The sequence below is a fragment of the Schistocerca gregaria genome, chromosome X (genome assembly GCF_023897955.1).
Source record: "Schistocerca gregaria isolate iqSchGreg1 chromosome X, iqSchGreg1.2, whole genome shotgun sequence".
Classification (NCBI taxonomy): domain Eukaryota; kingdom Metazoa; phylum Arthropoda; class Insecta; order Orthoptera; family Acrididae; genus Schistocerca; species Schistocerca gregaria.
This window is the reverse complement of record NC_064931.1, coordinates 724,961,401-724,979,661: the sequence shown is the minus strand read 5'-3', so window position 1 is coordinate 724,979,661 and position 18,261 is coordinate 724,961,401. Positions and strand designations below refer to the sequence as shown.

General features: G+C 44.4%; 1 protein-coding gene across 2 annotated transcripts in view; it reads right to left on the bottom strand.

Moving 5' to 3' along the window:
• Nucleotides 1-18,261, bottom strand: part of LOC126298722 (uncharacterized) — a 355,049-nt gene that overhangs the window by 294,505 nt on the left and 42,283 nt on the right. The window contains exon 1 of one of the 2 annotated variants that reach the window (XM_049990149.1): nucleotides 3,241-3,331. The exons of the other annotated variant lie outside the window; for it this stretch is intronic. The gene's annotated coding sequence lies outside the window, so the exon portion shown is untranslated. Of the gene's footprint in view, nucleotides 1-3,240; nucleotides 3,332-18,261 lie in introns of those variants that run through there. 2 annotated transcript variants of the gene reach the window in all.

The window sequence follows — 18,261 nt, the reverse complement described above, 5'->3', positions numbered from 1 at the left end:
ATCACACACATCCATGCGCGAGGCAGGATTCGAACCTGCGACCGTAGCAGTCGCGCGGTGATTTCTGGCGTTCCGCAAGGTACTGTTATAGGCCCTTTGCTGTTCCTCATCTATATAAACGATTTGGGAGACAATATGAGCAGCCGTCTTAGGTTGTTTTCAGATGGCGCTATCGTTTATGCAAAACGATTTACTAAAGATATCTGTAGGGTGCGAACATTGGCAATTGATCCTAAATAACGAAAAGAGTCAGATCATCCACATGAGTGCTAAAAGGAATCCGTTAAACTTCAGGTACACGATAAATCAGCCAATCTAAAAAAAATTCAGATAATTACCTAGGAAATTACAATCATGAAAAACTTAAATTGGAAGCAACACATAGAAAATGTTGTGGAGAAGGCTAACCAAAGACTGACTTTTATTAGCAGGACACATAGATGACGATGTTTAGTTTGTGGGGCGCTCTACTGCGCGTTTATCAGCGCCCGTACAAATTCCCAAACTTTGCTCAGTCCAATGTCGCCACTTTCATGAATGATGAGATGAAATGATGAAGACAACACAAACACCCACTTATCTCGAGGGAGGTGAAAATCCCTGACCCCGCCGGTAATCGAACTCGGGGCTCCGCGCTCAGGAAGCGAGAACCCGGCCGGGAGACCACTTAGAAAATGTAACAGATCTACTAAGGAGGCTGTCTACACTACGCTTGTCGTCCTTTTTCGAATACTGCTGCGCGGTGTGGGATCTTTACTAGATAGGATTGACGGAGTACATAGAGAAAGTTCAAAGAAAGGCAGCACGTTTTGTATCATCGCGAAATAGGGAAGAGAGTGTCACTGAAATGACACAGGATTTGAGGTGGACATAATTAAAACAAAGGCGTTTTTCGTTGCGGCGGAATCTGCTCGCGAAATTTGAGTCCTTCGAATGAGAGAATGTTTTGTTGACGCCGACCTACATAGGGAGAAACGCTCACCATTATAAAATAAGGGAAATCAGAGCTGGCACGGAAAGTATAGGTGTTCGTTTTTTCTGCGCGCTACACGAGATTCGAATAATAGAGAATTGTGAAGATGATTTGATGAACCCTCTGCCAGGCAGTTAAATGTGATTTGCAGAGTGCTCTAGGAGGTGTAGGTGTAGAATGAACCAAACAGGGCATGCAGAGACTTCGCCGCCTTCAAATACGCTCCTGTGCCGTTCTATGGCATAGAGAGGGATTTTTCCAGGTACAAAGCTACCCTCAGCAACAACCGTAGATCTTTGATAACGGGAATCTTGAAAATGTACCTGGTGATACAATGCAACAACTCTGCAGAAGTTGAAGATTGATAGGACATGTTAGTTAATTTGGACTACTTGAAACAAGCGGTGTGCAGGAGTAAAAACGTAGCTTTATTTTTTGGAAGTGTGTTATTGTTTTAACTGTACTTTATGTTTTTTCAGACTCATATAGACATCTAAAAAAATAAATGCTATTTAGTTTCAAACACTGCAAAAAGTAAGTAATATAACCACAATTTGTTCAGAAATGAATTATGTACCACATGATACATAAATAACTAACAAGAATGTTTTTTAAATAAATTATAAAGTAATGTTTTTATTTTTAAGGCCATATTTACATAAGTTTCTGGGCATATTTATATAAGTTTTACGCCATAAATGCTTGCATAGTTCGCTATTTTCTCTGTTATTCAAATCCGGGCTCTACTGGTCACATCCCCTCGTGTCTTTCATTTCGGTGGCTGACGTAAAATGGAAGCGAGGAAGGACTAGTATATGCGGAAGTCAACCCGTGCAATTTATTCTGTGTGAGAACGACTTTTAATCATGACAATGAAACTCGTTAAAGTTCTTTCTCAGTCTTTTGCAATAAGAACCCTACAGAACGTGATAAAAAAGTTGGGCGGCTAAGTAGCCGTATAAAATATCTGTCAGAGGCAGAACAGGATAGGCGTCCGTAAGGGGGATCCGAAATCTGAGTTACAAACTTAATTCTGACCCCCTAGAAAACCTGCCTAGAAAATGACTGACTTTGATACTACTGAGCCGCAAATTTCACATTTCAAAGTGCAAGGGAAACACTGGGCGCAAGCACTACATAACTTGGGCTTGTTTGGTTGTCCGGATGTTCACGGTAAATGATGCCATTTCCTTGGCGCTGTTTTGCGGTCATGACGGAGGCAAACCCTTACGTAACATTGCCGAAACAGAGACCCCACCCAGTCGTTTCAACACAGTGCAAAATGCAGTCATAGAGTTACGAATAGCGGAGTCCAGTTGGCATAACTGAAAAATAATGTGCCAAACTGGGGGGCGAGGACTATGTTGGCTGAGTCCCAGGCTACTGACAGACGGTTGTACTGGCCAGCGAGAGAGTTGTTTTGGAAGATTTATCGTATTCATCTCGTCTAATGCTGGCTCTGGGTTACACGTTACACTTTACCCAAACATTTCAAAAAAATGTAGTTTTTAAAAACAGTTCTGTTTTGCAAGACAAATATTTAAAAAAATACAAGTCACGAAGACGGTGCAATAACACCATCAGATGTGAACCTGAATAGTCACTTTTTATAAGTTTATTTCATGTTTCACCACCTTGAGGAGTATTAAGCAATGCATTTTTTGACGGTTGTTTTTGTTGATATCCACCAGGACTTGGTCAGTCGATCTGATACTGTTTTCGGTTTCAGACTCTTACTTTTCGGTATTAGCCTAACAGTACTAACATATTTTGATAGAAAAATACTTTGCGAATATCTTTTATTTCATAACTTGCTGGATCCACTGGATAGGTAATTTCAGACTTTCAAATAAAAAAATGACGTCCATATTCATATTAATAATGTCAAGAGGTGTAGTTAGTATTTATTAATGAACTAGCTTAACTGTTCGGTATCAAAGTAATCTTATCTTAAAAATTATACGTGTTCGAGATTCACGTTTTACGTACTTCCTGTAAAATTAAGTTCTTAGGGCAAACACGTTCTCAAACTCCTGAAATCACTTATACATAAAATGGCAGTTTCAAAATCTTGTCCCCTCTTGAGCAAATTTCTGCGAACTCCCATGCGTACACTTTTCCAGCTGTATATTCCGCTCTGTTTAAGTTCACCACTTCAGCTCCACAGATGTGAATGATAATACTGATGCGAAATGAACGAGAGCAATCCGATCTGTGCTAGCGAAATGGACATTACATATTAACACCAGGGGAAGATTACAGCTTACCTGCAGGACTGCGCTTGTGAGTTAAGTCAGGAACTGTCAGCGAAGCCGGCAAGGCGTGCGGTGCAACTGCTGACGTACCTGCGGCGATCACAAGTTTGAGCTTTTCCGTCGCCCTTGAGACGCTGACAGAGGACGTGACGCAAAATCGCTTTCCTGGTGGGGGCGGAACTCGGTTGCTGCACTAGGCGCCCACGCCTGCTCACACACAAAGCAGCTCCGCGAATAATACCGATACTAAACAACAAGGGGCGTTCACTATTTCCACACTATAGCCTTACCTAACGTTGGGGACGGACCACTTAGGCCGGTAGCGCCTCTATTATTGCACGACATTGAACAGAAATCTGATTAACGTACATATACAAATCAGCGGAAAAATTCTCCTATCTGAGCACAAAAAGGTTAATATGCTCCTGCTTTAAAAGACTGACTGAAAACTGGGGTACCAGCCACCTCATTTTATCTTCCACCGCACCTCTGAAAATGTTGCCAGAAATTTTGGCATGCGAACATATTCGCGCTCTTTTCAACATGCAACTGACCTCTCACCACCCACGGCAACTCACTCACGCCCACTAGTCACTCATGTCCACCCACTTCCACTTGCATACTGTCACTCACTCATTCAACCCAACTCACTGGCATTATTTCTGTGCTTCTCTCTCTATCTGTGTCTCCTGTCTCACAGCCACAGTGTCCTTCTTTCTGTCCAGCTATTGCTGTCTCGTCTAACTGTCTACAACTTGCTCTCCCTGACTGGTGCTATCGCATTCATTCCCTCCCACAGCTGGTGTATCTTTTCTCAATGTCACTATCTCTCTCTTCCTCACTGTCAATGTCGTTCACTCTGTCTCTTATTATCACTCACTCTCACCCACATCCACTTTCTCCTTGACTTTATTCCTCTCCCAGTGCACTGTATCCCTCACTCTTTTCCTATGACTGTTCTGTCACTGTCAACTATATTCCATTGCCACTGTGACCCTCTCTTATCCTCACACTACCATTTTCTCCTTCAGCTCATTCTATACCACAGCCGCTGTCTATTTACTTTTCCGTCTCTTTCCCACAGCCACCGTTTCCTTCCCTCTCAACGTAAAAGACGCTAATATGTTCACATACCAAAATTTTTGGTGAAATTTTTAGAGGTGCTGAGGAAGTTAGGATGAGACAGCTGGTACTCCACTTTTCATCAGAGTCTTTGAATTTAAACAGGAGCACATTAGCCTGTTTTGTGCTCCAATAGGAGCATTTTTCAGCTGGTTCGCTTCTTTTCCCTGTTACAGCAGGACATGTCCCTCATACGAAAAGAACTTTATAGCGCAGTAAAATATTGATAGTTTTCTTATGTGACTATCGTATACTATTGGCCACTAGAATTGCTACACCACGAAGATGACCTACTACAGACGCGAAATTTAACCGACAGAAAGAAGATGCTTGATATGCATATGATTAGCTTTTTAAAGCATTCACACAAGGTTGGCGCCGGTGGCGACACCTACAACGTGCTGACATGAGGAAAGTTTACAACCGATTTCTCATACACATATAGCAGTCGACCGGCGTTGCCTGGTGAAACGTTGTTGTGGTGCCTCGTGTAAGGAGAAATGCGTACCACCGCGTTTCCGACTTTGATAAAAGTCGGATTGTAGCCTATAGCGATTGCGGTTTATCGTATCGCGACATTGCTGCTCGCGTTGGTCGATATCCGATGACTGTTAGCAGAATATGGAATCGGTGGGTTCAGGAGGGTAATACGGAAAGCGGTGCTGGATCCCAACGACCTCGTCTCACTAGCACTCGATATGACAGACATCTTATCCGCATGGCTGTAACGGATCGTGCAGCCACGTCTCGATCCCTGAGTCAACAGATGGGGACTTTTGCAAGACAACAACAATCTGCACGAACAGTTGGACGACGTTTGCAGCAGCATAGACTATCAGCTCGGAGACCATGGCTGCGGTTACCCTTGACGCTGTATCACAGACAGGAGCGCCTGCGATGGTGTAGTCAACGACGAATCTGGGTGCACGAATGGCAAAACGTCATTTTCTCGGATGAATGCAGGTTCTACACTCCTGGAAATTGAAATAAGAACACCGTGAATTCATTGTCCCAGGAAGGGGAAACTTTATTGACACATTCCTGGGGTCAGATACATCACATGATCACACTGACAGAACCACAGGCACATAGACACAGGCAACAGAGCATGCACAATGTCGGCACTAGTACAGTGTATATCCACCTTTCGCAGCAATGCAGGCTGCTATTCTCCCATGGAGACGATCGTAGAGATGCTGGATGTAGTCCTGTGGAACGGCTTGCAATGCCATTTCCACCTGGCGCCTCAGTTGGACCAGCGTTTGTGCTGGACGTGCAGACCGCGAGAGATGACGCTTCATCCAATCCCAAACATGCTCAATGGGGGACAGATCCGGAGATCTTGCCGGCCAGGGTAGTTGACTTACACCTTCTAGAGCACGTTGGGTGGCACGGGATACATGCGGACGTGCATTGTCCTGTTGGAACAGCAAGTTCCCTTGCCGGTCTAGGAATGGTAGAACGATGGGTTCAATGACGGTTTGGATGTACCGTGCACTATTCAGTGTCCCCTCGACGATCACCAGAGGTGTACGGCCAGTGTAGGAGATCGCTCCCCACACCATGATGCCGGGTGTTGGCCCTGTGTGCCTCGGTAGTCTGCAGTCCTGATTGTGGCGCTCACCTGCACGGCGCCAAACACGCATACGACCATCATTGCCACCAAGGCAGAAGCGACTCTCATCGCTGAAGACGACACGTCTCCATTCGTCCCTCCATTCACGCCTGTCGCGACACCACTGGAAGCGGGTTGCACGATGTTGGGGCGTGAGCGGAAGACGGCCTAACGGTGTGCGGGACCGTAGCCCAGCTTCATGGAGACGGTTGCGAATGGTCCTCGCCGATACCCCAGGAGCAACAGTGTCCCTAATTTGCTGGGAAGTGGCGCTGCGGTCCCCTACGGCACTGCGTAGGATCCTACGGTCTTGGCGTGCATCCGTGCGTCGCTGCGATCCGGTCCCAGGTCGACGGGCACGTGCACCTTCCGCCGACCACTGGCGACAACATCGATGTACTGTGGAGACCTCACGCCCCACGTGTTGAGCAATTCGGCGGTACGTCCACCCGGCCTCCCGCATGCCCACTATACGCCCTCGCTCAAAGTCCGTCAACTGCACATACGGTTCACGTCCACGCTATCGCGGCATGCTACCAGTGTTAAACACTGCGATGGAGCTCCGTATGCCACGGCAAACTGGCTGACACTGACGGCGGCGGTGCACAAATGCTGCGCAGCTAGCGCCATTCGACGGCCAACACCGCGGTTCCTGGTGTGTCCGCTGTGCCGTGCGTGTGATCATTGCTTGTACAGCCCTCTCGCAGTGTCCGGAGCAAGTATGGTGGGTCTGACACACCGGTGTCAATGTGTTCTTTTTTCCATTTCCAGGAGTGTATTTACAGCATCATGATGGTCGCATCCGTGTTTGGCGACATCGCAGTGAACGCACATTGGAAGCGTGTATTCGTTATCGCCATAGTGACGTATCCCCCGGCGTGATGGTATGGGGTGAGACTGGTTACACGTCTGGGTCATTGACTGCACTTTGAACAGTGGACGTTACATTTCAGACGTGTTACGACCCGTAGCTCTACCCTTCATTCGATCCCTGCGAAACCCTACATTTAATCAGGATAATGCACGACCGCATGTTGCAGGTCTTGTACGGGCCTTTCTGGATACAGAAAATGTTCGACTGCTGCCGTGGCCAGCACATTCTCCAGATCTCTCAGCAATTGAAAACGTCTGGTCAATGGTGACCGAGCAATTGGCTCACCACAATAGGCCAGTGACTACTCTTGATGAACTGTGGTATCGTGTTGAAGCTTCATGGGCAGCTGTACCTGTACACGACATCCAAGCTCTGTTTGACTGAATGCCCAGGCGTATCAAGGCCGTTATTACGGCCAGAGGTGGTTGTTGTGGGTACTGATTTCTCAGGATCAATGCACCCAAAGTGCGTGGAAATATAATCACATGTCAGTTCTAGTATAATACATTTGTCCAATGAATATCCGTTTATCATCTGCATTTCTTCTTGGTGTAGCAATTTTAATGGCCAGTAGTGTATATTCCATTGCAACTGTGACCGTCTTTTCCCTTACACTACCATTGTCTCCTACCGCTACGGTCTCAGGTCAGAATCCTGCCTCAGGCATAGATGTGTGTGACGTCCTTAGGTTAATTAGGTTTAGGTAGTTCTAAGTTCTAGGGGACTGGTGACCTCAGATGTTAAGGCCCATAGTGCTTAGAGCCATTTGAACCATTAGAGATGCTGAGAAAGGTAGGATGAGACAGCTGGTACTCCACTTTTCAGCCAGTCTTTGAATTTAAACACGAGCATATTAGCCTGTTTTGTGCTCAAATAGGAACTTCTTCAGCTGGTTCGCTTCTTTTCCCTTTTACAGCATGACATATCCCTCATATGAAAAGAACTTAATGGCTCGGTAAAATATTGATAGTTTACTTATGTGACTATCATATTAAAGTTTTGAGGTCTGTTCCCGTGCTTGCAGAAAATAATAATGAATTAAGTATGGGTCGTCCTTTTTTCAAGTAAACAAATTAATGTATTATTTTGACTTCCAAACATGTTTTACCACAGTTGTGACATCTTCAGTGGCTTTTTTAAATTTTTCTTTTATTTTACGTGTGTGTGCCCTGTCGCTGCCAGCCGAAATCAGGCACAGGTCTAAATTAGTACACCATTTCATCACTGTGGTACCTAGCTAGTCCACAGCTGTGACAGGTTTGTTTCTGTGTGCCAAACGTGTTTTTGTGTGGTTGGACTGACGTTTTCTCATGCTCATTTGTGAATACTGCGTCTTAGTATGTTGCTGTGGCTTGGACGCACGTTTCATTGCAAAAATTTACGTTTCTTATCAGAAATATGTGCAGTGATACGTTTGTCTAAGTCACAGCAACATAGCAAGACGCTGTATTCACAAAGGGGCAGTCAGTCCAACTACAACAAAAACACATTTGGTACACTAAAACAAACGTGTCACAGATCAGGGCTTGCCAAATACTACAGTGAAGACATGGTGTATTAATTTAGACCTGTGGCTGAATTCGGTTACCATCACAGGACGCACACAATGTAAAATAAAAGTAAAGAAAAACACTGAGGATTCCACAACTGTGATGCAACACATTTTCTTGTTAAAAGAAAACAATAATTTGAGCACTAGCAAAAAGGTGGACACATTCTTAATTCATTAAATAGTTAGGTGAAATTGAAATAACGCAAAACGAATTTTACACCTCAGACCGGATTTTACGGGCACAAAAATTTTGCATCTGCGTCTGTACTACAACACGAGGTTGTCAGAACCATTATGATGATAACACATTTCAGCATATTTATTCGTGCTTCGTCACTTTATAAATTAAGTTTTCACCTCACACCGGATGTTACGTGCGTATCTTACGTGTATAACTTTGAATCTCTGTGCCTCGGAAATGGATAAGGATATGAAGAAAATTGTCAAGGTTGTTCCAAATCACGATCTTAGAAATATATCGTAATAATTACAGGCATTTGCTTTGCATCGCTCTTTTGGAATCCGCTCCTCGGTTTGGGTAACTAAAAACCATACTTTTGGGATGTTTCTCGATAATGGATAACGGTTTTCGAAAACGCTAGGTTGGTAGTTCTAGATAAATGCGTAGTGGCTATACGGCTAAAATTTGAGCAATTTTCTGCGGTTATTTATTATTTAGATTCCGTCACATACCGGATTTTACGTGTGTATTTCACTTGTAGAAGCAGGGTAACTTCGAACCTCTGTATCTCGCAGACTGATGAAGCTATGAAGAAAATTTTAAAGGTTGTTCGATATCGGGATCTTAGAAATATATCGTAAAAATTTCAGCCATTTGTTGTTTATATCCGTCTTGGAATTCGCGGCTCCGTTTTGGTACCCAAAAATCATATTCTTCAGGTTTTCACAGGAACCGCCCATGAACTACATAGTGCATCCATAAGCCCTTTGAGGCGAAACGTAGGCCACATCTAACGCGAAAAGAACTCACTGAATTTCTCCATTTGCTTTAGCTGGAGGGGAGGGTGTAATGTTTAAAGTTTGACTCTGTTCTGTAGGATAGTTACAAAAAGACGATCCGTCTGTTGGGTGTACAATGGTCCCTAGCTCAAGGGCTATCCAACCTTTTAATGACAAATGCAACCACCGGTATGAGGCCCGGAAAAATCCCATTTTTATGGACGGCGATTTAGATCATATTAGGTAGCGCAAGCTGTCGTATGCGTGCCGACTGCACTAAGATCATTCCTCTGTGATGAGCCGGAGTTAATCGTAGCCTAATTGAAGTATCACCTTATCGGAGTGATTCGAGAAAACTCCCGTTCGTCGTAAGTCACTACAGTCAGTTTATTCATACAATATGAATAATGAAACTGTGACCTATGGTTGTTGAAGCCAGTTTGGAGCTGCCCTTGAGTTTAGTTCTGTATTACCTCATATAGCTACGCTGGGCAAAATATTAGTCACTCGCAGAGAACGCGATGCTAAAACGGCGTCACACTGCCCGCATCCTTGATGATGACTTCAGTTCAGCAAGCAATAGAATCCACAAGTTTCTTCGGGCATTCCATACCCAGCTGAAGCCTCACATTGGTGATCACAGCTACAAAATCGGAACGATGTTGATTGCTACGTGTCAACCGCTGTTCCACATGGTTCCACATTTTTCTATAGGTTTAAGATGGGACTGCTTAGCCAGTCCAAGTGTGATAGGGTGCCAGAGAGTTAGCCAAACCACTAACATATGCCCGCAGTCCTGCGAACACTGCTGTTGTTGTCTTGGACGACGGGAGTGTTCACAGCATACTCACCATGAAGATGCAGAAGAAAGCACAACTCTTGATCATCTATAATGCCGAAACAAGCATCGTGGCTAATGTTCATTGTAACCTGAATGGGTGGAGACAAGTCATAGTATGATAAATGTAGCCGAAACCTCACAGACCCGTCTCTGGCCTGATCTGCGCCCTCCACACACTGCGGGTCGGAAGGCCGGTGTGACCGAGCGGTTCTAGGCGCTACAGTCTGGAACCGAGCGACCGCTACGGTCGCAGGTTCGAATCCTGCCTCGGGCATGGGCGTGTGTGATGTCCTTAGGTTAGTTAGGTTTAAGTAGTTCTAAGTCCTAGGGGACTGATGACCTTAGAAGTTAAGTCCCATAGTGCTCAGACCCATTTGAACCATTTTGAAATGCGGGTTGAATGTTTCACTGGGCTGACAGTGAGCTGGAGCACGCTACACACCTCCAGTCAGCTACTGCCCAATTTTTGTGTTGTGTTGTGTAGTTTTATACCGAGGTGACAAAAGTCACGGGATAGCGTTATGCACATGTTCAGAGGGCGTTAATATCGCGTACACCAGGTTAAAAAAGGCAGTGTGTTGGCGTAGCTGTTATATGTACCCTGGTGGTTCATGTTAAAAGGTTTCCGGCATGATGGCCGCACGATGGGAATTAACAGACTCTGAACGCAGATTGGTTGTTACAGCAGACGTATGGGATATTCCATTTCGGAAATCGTTAGGGAATTCAGTGTTCCAAGATCCACAGTGTAAAGAGTGTGCCGAGAGTACCGAACTTCAGGCATTACTTCTCACCACTGACAACGCAGTGGCCGACAGCCTTCACTTAACGACCGAGAGCAGCGGTGTTTGTGTGGAGCTGACAGTGCTAACATACAATCAATACTGCGTGAAATAACCGTAGAAATCAATGTGGGACGTACGACGAACGTATACGTTCGGACAGTGCGTCGAAATTTGGCATTAATGAGCGATGGCAGCAGACGACCGACGTGAGTATATATAAATGACCTAGTAGACAGTCTCAGAAGTTCCATGCGGATTTTCGCAGAGGATGCTGGAGTATACAGAGAAGTTGCAGCATTATAAAATTGCATCGAAATGCAGGAAGATCTGCAGCGGATAGGCAGTTGGTGCAGGGAGTGGCAACTGACTCTTAACTTAGACAAATGTTATGTATTGCGAATATATAGAAAGAAGGATCCTTTATTGTTTGATTATATGATAGCGGAACAAACAATGGTAGCAGTTACTTCTGTAAAATATCTGGGAGTATGCGTACGGAACGATTTGAAGTGGAATGATCATATAAAATTAATTGTTGGTAAGGCGGGTGCCAGGTTGAGATTCATTGGGAGAGTCGTTAGAAAATGTAGTCCATCAACAAAGGAGGTGGCTTACAAAACACTCGTTCGACCTATACTTGAGTATTGATCATCAGTGTAGGATCCGTACCAGGTCGGGTTGACAGAGGAGATAGAGAAGATCCAAAGAAGAGCGGCGCGTTTCGTCACAGGGTTATTTGGTAAGCGTGATAGCGTTACGGAGAAGTTTAGCAAACTCAAGTGGCAGACTCTGCAAGAGAGGCGTTCTGCATCGCGGTGTAGCTTGCTGTCCAGGTTTCGAGAGGGTGCGTTTCTGGATGAGGTATCGAATATATTGCTTCCCCCTACTTAGACCTCCCGAGGAGATCACGAATGTAAAATTTGAGAGATTCGAGCGCGCATGTAGGCTTTTCGACAGACGTTCTTCCCTCGAACCATACGCGAGTGGAACAGGAAAGGGAAGTAATGCGGTGGCACGTAAAGTGCCCTCCGCCACACACCGTTGGGTGGCTTGCGGAGTATAAATGAAGATGTAGAGTGCCTTTGCTAAAGCGCGATATCGCTTGTAGCGCGTCTCCTGGGCTCCTGAGCATATCGGTTGGACCAACGCGTTGGACTCTAGACAACTGGAAAACGTGGCCTTGTCAGATGAATCCCGATTTCAGCTCATAAGAGTTGGTGGTAGGGTTAGAGAGTGCCGCAGACACCGAGAATCCATGGACTTAAGTTGTAAACAAGGCATTGTGCAAACTGGTGGTGAACCCATAATGATGTCAGCTGTAGCTACATGAAATGGACTGGATTCTCTGGTCCAACTGAACCGATCATTGATTGAAAATGGTTATGTTCGGCTACTTGGAGACCATTTGGAATCATTCATGGAGTTTATGTTCCCAAACAACGATGGAAATTTCGTGGATGACAAGGCGCCATGTCAGAAATTTCTGGACAATTCGAGCGATATGAATCCCATTGAACATTTATGGGACATAATCGAGAGGTCAGTTCGTGCACAAAATCCTACACCGGCAGCACTTTCGCAGTTATGGACGGTTATAGAGCCAGCATGATTCAGTAGTTCAACAAAGGACTTCCACCGACTTCTTGAGTCCACGCCATTTCAAGTTGCGGCACTACGCCTGGCAAAAGGAGCCCCTACACAATATTAGGAGGCATCCAATGACTTTTGTCACCCCAGTCTACGTACCACTGAGGGACGTTTATGCGAGGCAGCCGAGTTCAACTGCCCAGTGCATTCAGTTATCTTTGCGTCGTGCACTCGGCAAGTGGTTGAGAAATACCTACATTCCATGACAGCAGCAGTTACCGTAGCGTTTTAAACGGAATGTACACTACTGGCCATTAAAATTGCTACATCAAGAAGAAATGCAGACGATAAACGGTTATTCATTGGACAAATATATTATACTAGAACTGACATGTGATTACATTTTCACACAATTTGGGTGCATAGATCCTGAGAAATCAGTACCCTGAACAACACCCTCTGGCCGTAATAACGGCCTTGATACGCCTGGGCATTGAGTCAAACAGAGCTTGGATGGTGTGTACAGGTACAGCTGCCCATGCAGCTTCAACATGATACTACAGTTCGTCAAGAGTAGTGACTGGCGTCTTGTGACAAGCCAGTTGCTCGGCCACCATTGACCAGACGTTTTCAATTGGTGAGAGATCTGGAGAATGTGCTGGCCAGAGCAGCAGTCGAACATTTTCTGTATCCAGAAACGCCCGTACAGGACCCGCAACACGTGGTAGTGCATTATCCTGCTGAAATGTAGGTTTTCGCTGGGATCGAATGAAGGGTAGAGCCACGGGTCGTAACACATCTGAAATGTAACGTCCACTGTTCAAAGTGCCGTCAATGCGAACAAGAGATGGCCGAGACGTGTAACCATTGGCATGCCATACCATACCGCCGGGTGAAACGTCAGTATGGCGATGGCGAATACACGCTTCCAGTGTGCGTTCACTGCGATGTCGCCAAATACGGATGAGACCATCATGATGCTGTAAACAGAACCTGGATTCATCCAAAAAATGACGTTTTGCCATTCGTGCACCCAGGTTCGTCGTTGATTACACCATCGCAGGCGCTCCTGTTTGTGATGCTGCGTCAAGGGTAAGCACAGCCATGGTCTCCGAGCTGATAGTCCATGCTGCTGCAAACGTCGTCAAACTGTTCGTGCAGATGGTTGTTGTCTTGCATACGTCCCCATCTGTTGACTCAGGGACCGAGACGTGGCTGCACGATCCGTTGCAGCCATGCGGATAAAATACCTGTCATCCCGACTGCTAGTGATACGAGGCCGTTGGGATACAGCACAGCGTTCCGTATTACCCTCCTGAACCCACCGATTCCATATTCTGCTAACAGTAATTGGATCTCGACCAACGCGAGAAGCAATGTCGCGATACGATAAACCGCAATCGCGATAGGCTACAATCCGACCTTTATCAAAGTCGGAAACGTGATGGTACGCATTTCTCCTCCTTACACGAGGCACCACAACAACGTTTCACCAGGCAACGCCGGTCGAGTGCTGTTTGTGTATGAGAAATCGGTTGTAAACTTTCCTCATGTCAGCACGTTGTAGGTGTCGCCACTGGCGCCAACCTTGTGTGAATGCTCTGAAAAGCTAATTATTTGCATATCACAGCATCTTCTTTCTGTCGGTTAAATTTCGCATCTGTAGCGCGTCATCTTCGTGGTGTAGCAATTTTAATGGCCAGTAGTGTAATTGAAAATGTGTGCCACTTGTCTCCGGTCCTTGTCAGTTATTATCCTTTCAGGACCACTGTTCTTACGTTGTGTTACATGGCTGCGAGTGGTATACTGATCGGGCAACTCTATTCACGGTGTGGTCATCAGAACTTGCAAACACAATAGTTCCTTTATGTAATACCGTCACGTCTTCACATCAGCCTATGTCACTGCGCTGATCCCACACAACTGCCTGGCACGTACAGACCACATCACTGCAGCGACTGACGTCAGCGGTGGAACGACACCTTACGCTCAGTTATGGGAGCGGCCAACATTTTGTCCAATGAGCTTACCTATGCCAAAATATAGTGTGGTGCAGCAACTCACGAAGGTCCAGTCTAGGCTGTAATTATCGTATGTCAGCGAAACTTGGAAGATATGTCAAAGCGTTAATACGTTACTGATTTACTCTTAAAAAAATTATTTCCAGTTTTTACAACCAGGTGCAAATCTGGCGCTGTTGATCACAAGGTCTTTCGGATGCAGCATCTCGTCGACATGTCCGGGGCTCATATTCAACAAACTGTGTAAGCGGTGGTTAACCATAAAATCAACTTTATGCCTTTCTCACTTGTTTGACCTTTCCTGCCCACGTCTCTCCCCTAATTCATTACATATGGATACTTTTATATGCGCCTTTCTTGCATTTACAACCCAGATCTGCACCTTGTGGCCAGAATTGGAACTAACTTTTTCCAGCATGCGGTCCCGCATCAACGCAGTAGCATATTTACCAAGTTTCGCTGCCATACGATTATCACAGCCCTCATTGAAACTCTGCGAGTAGCTGCACTTTAATTATTACTACCTGGTAGGAGTTCCACAAGTCACTGTCTAAGGCATTGGGGAGAGTATTTTGTACCAGAATTGATCACTTCATATCACATTCAGTTTGCGAATGCGACGATGAGTGTTTTCGTGCCGCTTGCCTCTTCACGTATCCTCAACTATATTTTTTTTTCTCGTTCTATGTATGCGAAATATTCCATAGAGATAGAAGAATTGTTGCTCAGGCCACTAGAAGAATTCTAGTAGCTCAGGCTGCTTCGTATACTGATTCTTGAAATTACTCAACAGAGTTTTGGGAGAACAACATTTAATTTCTACCAAAGGTTCACATTTAATTTCCACGAAACTCTGTGATTTACTGCTTATGTGGGCTGTTCTGGCATGTAACCAACCTAGCAACACATCTCTTAACGTCTACTGCCAGGTCTAGTTGACGAAAGGGAGGAAGCGTAGGGGCTAATGTTCAGTACACAACGAGCTTACCTGAGGCGGAACACGAGGTCGGTCTGGTCAAAAATTGGAAAGGTAATCGATAACGCCCTTTTCAAAAGAACCATTCCGCTGTTCGTCTTAAGCGATACAGGGAAATCACGGAAAACCTCAGTTTTAATTTTCGGATAGGGGTTTGAAGTCTGTTCCCACTGAACTCGAATACATCGTCATCAACACTGCACAATCTCGCTCGATTGGTCTACCTCATTAGGATTCCAAACATGAGAGTAGCACTCTAGAATAGCACCAAAAAGCGTCTTGTGTACTGTTTCCGTATCAGATGCTCTAAATTTTCACAACATTTTCATAACAGTGTGTCTTCCGACAGCCCTTTATACGAGTGATTGCACGTGCTCTTTCCACTTCGTGTTACTGTATTGTGTTACGCCGAGGCATTTGAACTACGCGACAGTGCGGAAAAGCTTACCGTTACCATTGCGATCGGATATTATAGGGAAATTTATTTTGTATGTTGACATTATATCGCATTTATCTACATTTAAAGACAGATATCATTAAAATCACGATGTATGAAATACTACCCCAGCCGATCTACATTTCTTAACAATCATCCAGTGACGATACGTTCCTGCAGAGAACAGTATCATCAGTGAATGATCTAATAATGCTACTCCCCTGTTCTGATAAAACGTTTGTGCGTTGGCAACATTTACGATTTTATTACGCGTCTTTGGAGTATACTCGATGTTAGTTTCGTTTCTATCGGCACGTTTCCATGCAACATAATCAATTGGTTTATATGAGTGAAGAATTGTTCTTGCCATTCATATATTAGTGAAAAATATGCTTTTGAATCTAGCAAAGACCGACGTCAGAGGTATTGCTCTATGATTGTATTCAAGTGTTCTTTTGCATTTCTTTCAAGCAGGAGAGAGACGCGCTGTCTTCGAGACACGCGGGACTGTTGGTTGCATGACAGACTGTCGATAAATATGAGACAGCAAATGGACTCATGCCAGATATTCAATGCAAAATCTACTGAAAATTCCACCAGGCCCTAATGCCTTGTTAATTTTGATTTGTTTTGATTATTTGCAATACTGATATCGTTTTTGACAATATAATCGATGTGTGAGCTGGGACAGATCTAAGACAGTAGCATACTCGTGCATGAATACAGGTTTACAAATAGATTACTGAACCCTCAGCTTAAAATTATTTACAGAAGAACAAAATAACCAACGGAGATCGGCTTCGGAAAAATCAGTCTGGAATACACGAGATAATACTGACGCTATGGTTCATCTCACAAAATAGGTTAAAAAAAGGTAAACCTGCGTTTATAGCATTTATAGATTTAAAGAAAACGATTGACATTGTCGACTGGAATTCATTCTTTGGCATTCTGAATGTAGCAGGCATAAAATACAGTGTGCGAAATGTTACCTACAACTCATACTGAAACTGGACTACATGTCTACGAGTTGAAGAATGTAGAAAGGAAGCAGTAGTTGAGAAGAGAGTGAGACACGGTTGTAGCCTATTGCTGGTGTTGTTCAGGCTTTATAATGAGCAAGCTGTGACGCAAAACGGGGAAGGGTGGGGGGAGGGGATTGGATATTATCAGATCAGGGAAAGAAATAAAGACTTTGAGATTTGCTAATAACATTGTAAATATGTCAGAGACGGCAAAGAAATTGGAAAAGTAGTGGAACAAAATGGATAATAATCTGCAAAGAGGTTATAAGTTGAAAATCAACAAAATTAAAGTAAAGGTAATGAAATCGAGTCTAATTAAACCAGGCGATGTTGAGTGAATTAAATTAGAAAATGTGCGCTAAAAGAACTAGATGACTTTTTCCATTTGGGTAGCAAAATAAATGATGATGACCCAACCATAGAGGGCATACAATGCAGATTGCCAATAGTAAGAAAAGCTTTTCTGGGAAAGAGGAATTTGTTAACATATAATTTTACACATTAGGAACCTTTTCTAGGGTATTTGTCAGGAATAAAGCCTTGAAAGGATGTGAGATACCGACAAGATTCTACAAACATAATGCGAAAAAACTTGCTCCTCTTCTAACAGCTGTTTATCGTAGATAGCTGGAGTAACGAAGGGTAGCTACTGACTGGAAAAAAACCACAGGTTATTCCCGTTTTGAAGAAGTGTAGTAGGACAGATGGACATAATCATAGGCCTATATCCTTGGTGTCAATCTGTTGTATAATTATGGAATGTGTTTTATGGTTATGTATTATGAAGGTTTTGGAGAACGGAGACCTCCTCTATTAAAATAAACATGGATTCTGCAAACAGAGATCTTGCAAACGTCAGCTCGCTCAGTTCCTCCATGAGATCCATAGCGCTGTGGACAACGGCGCTCCGGTTGATGTGTTCCTCGACTTCAAGAAGACATTTATCACCGCCCTGCAATGCCGGTTAGTTAAAAAAACGATTTGCGACTGAAATCAAGACTGCTTTGCAAACAGAACTCGACACTTCGCTCTTAACTGAGCAAAACGATAAATGTAAAAGTAACTTCCGGAGTACCCCAAGGAAGTCAGATAGGACCACTTCTGTTTACAGTGTATATAAACGATCTAGTCAAAGGCGTCGGAAGCTCTTTAAGACTGTTCGCAGATGGTACATCTTCCATAAGAAAGTAGCAATGCTAGATGGTTCAAATGGCTCTGAGCACTATAGGACTTAACTTC